Source organism: Magnolia sinica, chromosome 9, assembly GCF_029962835.1.
Source record: "Magnolia sinica isolate HGM2019 chromosome 9, MsV1, whole genome shotgun sequence".
NCBI lineage: Eukaryota > Viridiplantae > Streptophyta > Magnoliopsida > Magnoliales > Magnoliaceae > Magnolia > Magnolia sinica.
This window is the reverse complement of record NC_080581.1, coordinates 72,177,900-72,188,054: the sequence shown is the minus strand read 5'-3', so window position 1 is coordinate 72,188,054 and position 10,155 is coordinate 72,177,900. Positions and strand designations below refer to the sequence as shown.

The following is a 10,155-nucleotide window of genomic DNA, read 5'->3' as shown; positions in this document are numbered from 1 at the left end:
TATGACAACATACGGTTAGAATGCTAAATATGTTTTAACTTGATTAATGTACTTACAGCTGGTTATTTCGAATTTGTAGTCACACCCGCGCGCTGAAAGGTTACAAGACAAAAGAATAGAGAGAATGGAAATGAATAACTTAGCGGTCATCGTTGGATCCAATCAGGCAATAGGACGTTACGTCCTGGGAAGTAGGAGTATGGCCGCATTATTCTCTTGGATCCAACGAGATCTAAACGAGACGTGGACAGGGATTGATGACAATGTCGACAACACAGTTGACCTCTTTGACGATACTGTAGGCAGATCGATGGGGAACACTCCATTTTCCTTCGACCCATCAGGTGGGGGAAATCGGGTGTTTCACGGTACTCTTGTCCGTACATTTGATTCTGATAGTAATCGTAATGGGAGTAGCACTAAGAAACAACAGCGACCGCCTCGTCCTTGTGATGTACTTGACATCTCTCTTAATATTGTAGCAGATGCAATTCGTGATTTCGGCCTTGGAAAAGAGGTCAATCAAACAAGTAAAGTCTTGGATTTGCTAGAGGAGGTGTAAGGGCTGACCAACATCGAGTTCATTGGGGTTGGCCAGCTCTCAAGTTGGGACAAGCAACTTGCTTCTTTCTTTGTGAGTCTACGACTTGAGCGCCATGTAGATTGGCTTAAGAAAACAATATCTGATAAGTTTGCATCTGGTGGTGGTGGTTTTGTTTGATGGGGATCTGTTTGATATGGTTTTTTTTTATTTATTTTGGACTTATAATAACTTTTTTTAGTATTTTGGACATGTTACGTTTGGCAAACACTACGGATTAAACTGTTTAAGTTAGATATGTTGTGGAATTTGAACTCTGTTATTATAAATTCGTAGATTGGTTATAATTGTATGCCCAGATTGGTCGGGATGATGAATTTGGATATTGCCGAAGGACATCATGGTTAGTTGATAAATTTGATGTTCGGCTACTATCCAAATCTTCAAGGGTATGTAATCCTAACGGGTCAGCAACATAGCAAATATACACTGATCGCACCTCTCACCTTCCATCTGTTTGAATTTATTATATTTTCTAATTTACCAGAAACACTTCAATGCTTTAGGTTTTATGAATTGTATATCCTCATGCTTATTTGAGTTTATTCTACTTGTATTCACAGATGGGGAAAGAGAATTATTACGTTCTACTCGTTGGTTGCAGACCAGACATTTATGTATCTTGGGAGGAGGCCAGATTAGAGGTAGAAGGCTACAACAGGAGTAGACATCGAGCTTTCAAAAACGTGAAAGAAGCGTCTACCTATTGGGAAAGTCACTATGGCAATTCAATTGCCCAACCAGCTGTAAGATGAACCACATATGATGGATGTGTATCAAGCTCTTCTGATCATCTCGACACAAGGAGGATATCTTGGTCGTCAACCAAATAGACGTCACAGGCCATGGTATCTCAGGCTACTTCGACGGATGAGACTGAGATATCCTTTGGCGAGGGAGTGGCTGCATTTATTACGGGCATCGTGGTTATGTTCTTTGTCCTGTATATTATTATTAGACTGTAATGTATTTTCTGATGTATGTCTGTATTAATCCTTGCAAACTCTACTAACACTTATTCCAGGATCTCCATTACATGATGCTTCATGTTGTACTTTTTTGCTTCAGTTTTATCCATATAGTTGTTACCACACCACATTGGAAGTTATAATGCAGACACCCACCAATGATGACATCCAGATTATTTCTGGAGTTCACTTTAGGTAACATATGCCATCTTATCCATTCACCTGACTCTCCCCACAAATGCAAGGACTGACAGAAAATCAGTCCATTTGATAACTCATGTGGGCCACACCATATAAATATGGCTTTTAAGATTGTATTCATCTGCTTGGACCTTTCTCGTACGCTTAGCCACACCATATGAATATGGAATGGCTGCCACCATTATGTATGTGTTTTATCCATTCTGTTCTTCTATTTTCAGCCATCTTATTTATTTAGGATGGGATTTAAATATGAGGTGAACCACACTGCATGAAAAATAATAGTGATTGGATTTTAACCGTTAAAATCCTTTTCATTGAAGTCGGTACTCTTTATTTCATCTTCCACATACAGGCTTATATCATACGGGGCCAAATGAATGGAAAAGTCTCAGCTTGTACAAAAACGACGTATGGCCCCTTTTGGAAATTGGAAACTGTGTAATGGTTGATCGTCATTCATCACAGATCCTGTAATGTGGTCCGCTTGAGATCGGGATATACTTCATTCATGGCAATGAGCCTTAAAATGACCCGTTAAAATTAGACGGATGGCATGGATGAAACACAAACATCATGTTGGAGCCCACTTTCGCACCTACCAGCAGCCAGCGCCCTCGTAGCGTGGACTAACGAACGAAACATGGGCGGGCGTGGGATTAGCAGAAGTCTATGCCATACCCAAACACGAGCGGCTGGAAATCAATGACTTGCACCAAATCCAACTGCCTACCATCCATCCTGGAATTCGTCCCATTCCATGGGATTAGCAGACATCCACTGACACCACCATCATTAACTTAAAAGCAATCCAATCCCTCCTAATCCCATGGGATTGGTCCGGCCAAATAGGCCCTAAGCATGCTAATGGAGACTATAATAAAATGGATGGAGTTCATCAGCTGTTAAAGTGGCTGAAACTAGTGTAGTCAAAAGATCATCAACTGTATCAATTAATCCATACCGATCAATTGATAGAGAACTCATGGATGGACCATTGTTTAATATTTTAGAATTTGCGTCATTGCTCTGTAGCTAGTGTAGTCAAAAGACCATCAATGTCTATCAACCATCCATAAACGGGTGGTGGATGAAATAGTTGGATCTTCTGAGTGGTAGGGTTTCTGGGATTGGCTTTTTAAAGAGATGACCGGGTGATTCAATGGTCCGGATCAGACGACTGTGTTCATCATTCAAGTTGGTACCATTCAAAGAATCGTATGGAATGATTAGCAGATTTCAGTGGACACACATCATATCTAAGGCCGTGAGGAAAGGAAAGTGCCAGTACAGCTCGATCCAGGAAGTTTTCCACGGTAGCCTTTTAATCCAAAAGTTCTTCTGCTACCAAGATATAGGAAAGGAAAGTGCTAGTACAGCTCGATCTTGTAGGTGTTGTATCTACCTCATTTTTGGTGCATGTACAAAATGTTACCAAAACATAGACAGGCAACAACAAAACACGTGTAGTACCGTGCCGAGGTCGGGGCAAGCACTTTGATTAGTGAGTCAGTCAATGTATGTATGAAAGTTAGAAAGTTATTAAGTCAAACTCGCTCCTTAACTACATCCAACTTCGTAACAACATGTGATCCAATTAAATCTCACGATTTCATGAAACGGTTAATACGAGGAAGATTGATTTCAAGTTTGGTGTGAATTTAGGAGATGGATAACCTGAGCAAGAAAGAACTGGGCCGTTATATCGTGGTTCTTGTCACGGTTGCTTATGTAGCTGCCGTTGGGGAATACTGCCGACTATACATGTTTAGACAGCCAGCTCGTCTAGGAGATGATGAGCAGGCGGGGTTCATCAATTCTATTGTTTGTAGCTCCGTTAGGGATTGTATTACCTAACTGAGAATGACGCGAGGAAGTTTTTTTTGACTATGTAATGATTTACGTGAGAAGACGTTTTTACGTGATACATGACACATTAGCCTGGAACAGCAATTGGTACAATTTCTACACACAGTAGGACATAGCGTGCGTAATAAGGTAATTGGACACCAATTTATACGTTCAGGTGAAACCGTCAGTCGTCGCTTCAACTGAGTTCTTGATGCAATTGTGTCTCTCTATCTTACGTAATCTCAACAGGCAGACACTAAAATCCCTATCGAGATTCAATCAAACCCATTTTGGTCGACATACTTTCAGGTATAAGTTTAATTGAAAGTATCTTTGAAAATTGACTAATAGTCGTTTAGTTATCTAGCAGTAACTAATAAAATCAGTTTCGGCTATGTAATTCTAGGATTGCGTCGGTGCAATCGATGGGACCCACATTCCTGTCCACGTACAAATGACCCACAAAGCTAATTTCCAGAACAGAAAAGGTTTCTTATCTCAAAACATGCTTGGTGCATGTGGATTTGATATGAAATTTATATATATCTTAGCCGGATATAGGAGGGTTCCGCTTCAGATGCATGGGTGTTGCATAACGCTCTCACATGATTTGATGATTCTTTAAATGTCTCAAACGGTAACCTTTACATTTACAACAAAGCTCTTTTGTATATTTTTGTATGATAATTACTTTTATAAACTACGATAGAAATTTGTAAAAAAATACTATGTCGTCAATGCCAGATATGCGCATTCACCGGGCTTTATGGCTCCAAACCGTAGTGTCAAATACCACCTCTAAGAATATCATACTGGGAGATCATCCGTAAATTATAAAGAGTTATTCAACTATAAACATGCACAACTTTGAAATGTGATTGAGCGTACATTTGGACTATTGAAAGGTCAATTCCCAATCTTGAAAATGGCGGTGCAATATCCTTTGGAAACCCTAGCAAAAATTGTAGCTACATGTACAGTGCTCCATAGCTTCATTTTGACAGAACGTGATTCAGATCAAGATGTAGGTGTGTTGGTATACCTATGGGAGATGTGGAGAGCAATTCAACGCCATATGAGGTTTCAACAAATGACGAGAGGCACTAGGTGATGCAGGTTACTCAGTGGGAAAAAGATACGTGGTCTACACTACGCGATTCAATCGCCCAACGAATGTGGGCAGACTCCCTCAGCAATAGTAGGAACTGGTAATCCTTTTCTATCTTATATTTCACTGCAATGTAGTTGAAATCTTTCATTCGTGCTATATTGAAAATACAATCTTCAATATTGGAATACGAAATCTTTTTTTGAGAATATGAACAAAATGATGCAATTTCACAATTTTAAGTATTTAAGTGACTCGTAAGTAACATGTTCTCGTATTTTTGTGTACTACTCATAGGCCAGATGTCGGATGTGGTCTAGTCCCGGTGCGACACCTACACAATCGCCCATTAAAAGTCTGACTCTTTCGACGCGATGTTCACCTCGTGCAAAACCCGCCAAATCACTTGCTGAGCCATCTTTCCAAGCTCATAAAATAAAGTGGACCAATGCAATGGATCAAGTTATGCTGAACACGTTGCTAGAGCAGATTGCCCTAGGGCGCAAAGCAAACAATGGGTTTAAAAGGGAAGCTTACCAGGCTGCAGCTAAGCAGATTTCAAAAGAAACTCACATGTGCGTGAATTAGTTGAACGTCCAGAACCGTATTAAGTATAACAAGAAATGCTATAATGATGTGAAAGATATGCTCGTTACTAGCGGCTTCTGATGGGACAACGACTGAATGGTTATAACAGCACCGGACGAAGTATGGGAAGCCTATCTCAGGGTAAGACATTCATTTGGATTGTTTAAAATGTCCTTAATAATATGTCGTCAATACTTGTATTACCTATATTAAAACGGGCGCACAGTTAATCATCTACCCATAATCTTTTTGTAGTCTCATCCACGAACTAAAAGACTCCGAGGAAAGTGAATCGAGAGGATGGACGATTTAGCTGTTATCGTCGGTGATGATCAGGCGACTAGTCATTACGTACAAGGCAGTAGGAATTTGGCTGCATCCTCGTCACATGTCCAATGAGATTTAAATGAAATATGGTCTAATGGGGAATAGGATCTGGAAGATAGTGTGGATCTATCAGCCGACAATTTAGGGGACTCAGTGATGAAATTGTAATTTTCTTCCGACAGTCAATCCCGGGAAAATCAGTCAAGTCGAAGTAAACCTAAACGTACATCTGATTCTAGGAATAAAAATGGCGGTAGTACTATGACGAAGTGGTTGCATCCTAGTGACGTACTCGGGAAGTTTTTAACTCACGTCGCTGAGGCCATGACCCATTTTGGTCTTTGAAAGGAAGTGAACCATACCACTAAAGTGTTGGACATCCTTGAAGAGGTGCAGGGGTTGACCAACTCTAAGTTCATCGAAGTTGGCTAGCTCCTGTCCAAGGACAAACAACTTGCTTCCTTCTTTGTTAGTCTCTGAGAGGAACGCCGCGTGGAGTGGTTGAAACAAATTCTCCACAATTCCCAGAAAAATGTTGGTGGTGCATATCTATGACAGGCGATGTTTTATATATGATGCAAGCTTGGTAGATGTTTGTGCTAGTGTCTTATGCTCTTGACAGGTACCTTGTGTGGAGACAGTTTGGAAGATGAAACATTTAAACTATCGACTTTTATATTTGGTTTGAATGTTAGGGACATGTAATAACTATAAACCTTGAACTATTTGTGGATTGGCTTTATGTTGTGTATGGACGTTTGATATTTTGCTCAATTTGAAATCTCTTTTGAAGATGCATGCCTAGATGTATATTATTTGTTCATGCACATTTCATTGTTTATTTCTGCAACATCTATGCATTACCCATTTTGCAAGTGTTGCAATTATCATCAGGGAAAGGTATGTTGTTAAAATCCCAAAGAAAAGCCAGTGCTCTAATGAATGTAACATAAACAGTTACATGATTTATTCCAATCAATATATGGATACAAATATATATTTACGGCATCTAGTTGTTATAACTATCTTAATATTTGCTCGTTTGGGTCTGATAATGTGTACATAGCTAAGAAGGTATATGTCGTATTCATTGGCCACAAACTCAGGATATATTATGATTGGGAGGAGTATCGTGCACAGGTGGAGGGCTATTCCAGAGCATGTTTCCGCGGTTACAGTTTGGTTGCGGAAGCATCTAAAGTTTGGACAACTTTCTATCATAGAAGTGGCTCCCCAAATGTACCAGTAGCCATGTCCCTATCATGCAACCCTCTGAAAAGGGTAACAGATTGGCTACTCCCCCTTACCTCGAGCCAATGGTTGGTGGTTGGTGCTCTGTGGGCCCCATCATGATGTATGTGTTTCATCCATGCAGTCCATCTATTTTTCTAAATCAATTTAGGGCATGAGACCACAAATGAGGTACATCCCAATCTCAAGTGGACCGCATTGCAGGAAACAATGTTGACTGAACATCCACCATTAAAATTTTTTTAGGGGCCATAAAAGTTTTTCGATCAAGCTGATCTTTGTTTATTCCCTTCATCTATGTCTGTATGACCTAATCTACAGATTGGATGTTAAATGAACAGTACAGTGGGCCATAGGAGACTTTTATTGGTAGATATCCAATCACTATTGTTTTCCAGTGGTGTGGTCCACCTGAGATTTATATCCTTCTCATTTTTGGGATCAAGCCATAAAATGATATGAAAAATGGATGAAACACATACATCATGGTGGGGCCCACAGTGCACCGACCACCAGCCACCGGGCTAGTGGCAGGGGGAGTAGCCAATCCGTTTCCTTCTGAAAACTCCTCTCGTGAGTATTTTCATCATTTTTGAAAAAATCATATAAGAAGGAAAGGAACTTGATTTAAAAAGTTGCCAGGACGTAAATATCATATTAATCAAGTATTATTTTGTAAAATTCCTTTTATTTAATTTTTTTCCCACACTAGTAAGACACCTATCCAAGGATTCCTACACTTGTAGGACACCTAGCCAAGAATCGAGACCTTCCCAATCTCAGTGTTGTTTGAGTGCGTCTAAATCTCTGGCCTGAAGCCCATGGCTACTCTCGTAGACTGAAACCTCCAACCGTGCTCGCCCATCTATCGTTTTATCTAATATCAAGCAGACCTTGCCCGTGAGTGCGCTTGGAAAACATGGAACTTACAAAATGTTGAGTCCAATATGGTTTTATTGGACGGCTTTACACGATGTCAAGAAGACATCCTATAATATATTTATGGAATAATACAATAATATTTTATAATAATAAGCATGTGTAACATAAAGATGTTAATCATGGGCAAAAATAGGGTCATGTTGTATTAAAATCATACAAATAAATAACTACATAAACAGTGCAAGAGTGTTGAAAGTATTGAATCATACGACTAAATTAGTATATGTTTCTCCTTGTAATAGGTATCATAAAAGCCAATGTCCCCGTCTATAGGACATGTCCTACCTAATATCATCCTTAGCAATCAGAGGTGCATTGATTGTTGTTACATGCACGTTTGACATATCTCAAGTTACGTTGTCATCAACAACAATCAAGGTATCCATCACTCCTTGATCATCACCAAGCGATATTTGTAAGTAATCATCAATATCTTATACAGAATCACCCAACCTCATTTCAAACAAGTCTCTCGGTTTTATTTGCATAGTTACATACCAGTTTGAATCATTGCGTGAAATTTACAACTGTGTATCCAAATTCTTCCTTTTTTATTTCTTGTGATATCAACGTACTCACACTTAAACACTACAATCTACTTCCACTCAAAATAATTGAGCTCTACAGTATTGATTAATACACCATAGTAGGTAATGTCTCATTGGATTGGGTTTTTATCACTGACAATTACGAAGCTTGATGAATTTGCAACCACGACGACTCCACTATTCCGAGTTTTCCTCTTATGGTCACGGCCTTTGGTGTGGAACCTGAAACCATTAATGATGTAAGTATTGTATCTTTTCGCAATATTATTAGGACACTTTGTTAATTTCTTAACTTCTTCTAAAAGTTTTACCCAATCGGGATGGTGAGACTTGCTGAAAACCCAATTATCAAACCGTTGACCATGCATCATATTAATGTCGTAACAACTGGCCCAACAATTCTGCCTCTCAAGTTCATTCTTGTGTTACCTACATGTGTTCAAGTTCAATGATTAGGACAAATTGCATATGTATTTCAACTACAACGTGCATGAAAAAAAAAAAAAACTAATTTGCATTTTTCCTCAAAGTATGGGAAAAGTGATTTAAACTTGAAGAGCATGTATCGGTGTGCCTGTCTCCATGACCCGTCATCTGTAGTAAACACTTGTTCACTCCACATCGGTTGACCTATGACAGTATCATCAAAGTCGTCATTTCGTATCATTCAGTCAAAACCTTATCTCCACACCATCAAAGTATCTCGACCATATATAATGTTAGGCATTCTTCCCTGAGGTATCCTTTTGCAATAAGACTTCCTGATTGACTTTAATTACTCACATGCAACTTGAGTGTGAAAAGGTATCTATGACCTCACATAAAGAGTGTTCGAATTATACGACTGAAAAATACTGCATATATAAGGCTTAATGATACATGTATTCAAACATTAACACACATTTCGATGGGCTACATCCATCAGTAATGTATTGATCCAACTATCTTTACCTCAACAACCAAATGAATAGATAAATATTCCATAACATTAAAGAATGCCGGTGGAAAAATCCCCTGTGGGTGGTAAAGTGTTAACGCAATCCGACACTGCTACCTGTCAAAGTCATTCACCCGTTTAACCTTAAAACATAACACCCTGAAGAATGATCACAACTCAATCAAAATTGCGTTAATGGACTTGGCCAATGTACTCCACATGTCTATTAGGAGTAGTTGCTCCATCAATGCATGAAAGTTGTGGCACCTGAAACCTGAAACCTGAAATCTCTCTCTCTCTCTCTCTGTCTCTCTCTCTGTCTCTCTCTCTCTCTAAGATGCACATATCATAAACGTGACAATTGTCAGATCAAATCTGGGTGATGTTTCCAGAACCCAAACATATACGATGGGAGGGTCCCATCGTAGATCAAGAATATATCCCTATTTCAAACCGGTAATCATTTAAACCTACTGCCATACAAGACCAGCCCCGACTTCCATCTTTACGTGCATGCATGGATATCCATACGCTCATGCAGAGCGAGAGAGAGAGAGTCCATGCAGTGTCTCCCCATGACTCGTGCGTCTTTGTGGAGAGCATGCCATGAGTGCCAATCCATCTGAGCAGAGAATACTCAAGGTAGGCTCCCTGGCCCAAAAACCATGCGGCTTCATTTTCCAAATGGGCCATACACATGTAGATTGAATATGAACCCTCGAGAAAGTACAAACCCTCAACTGTTTATGTGGACGTGCCGAGGATCTGATGAATTAAGTTACCTAAGCTTTTGGTCATCTACTCCGTGCGGCCCATAGATGCTTGGCTCTGAT

The 10,155-nt window shown here is 39.6% G+C and overlaps 1 long non-coding RNA gene across 1 annotated transcript; it reads left to right on the top strand.

Moving 5' to 3' along the window:
• The first annotated feature begins 388 nt into the window (after positions 1-388).
• LOC131256446 (uncharacterized) lies at positions 389-1,651 on the top strand. Its single transcript, XR_009176821.1, has 2 exons — positions 389-990; positions 1,165-1,651. It is a non-coding gene; the product is annotated as an uncharacterized LOC131256446 (long non-coding RNA).
• The last annotated feature ends 8,504 nt before the right edge of the window (positions 1,652-10,155 follow it).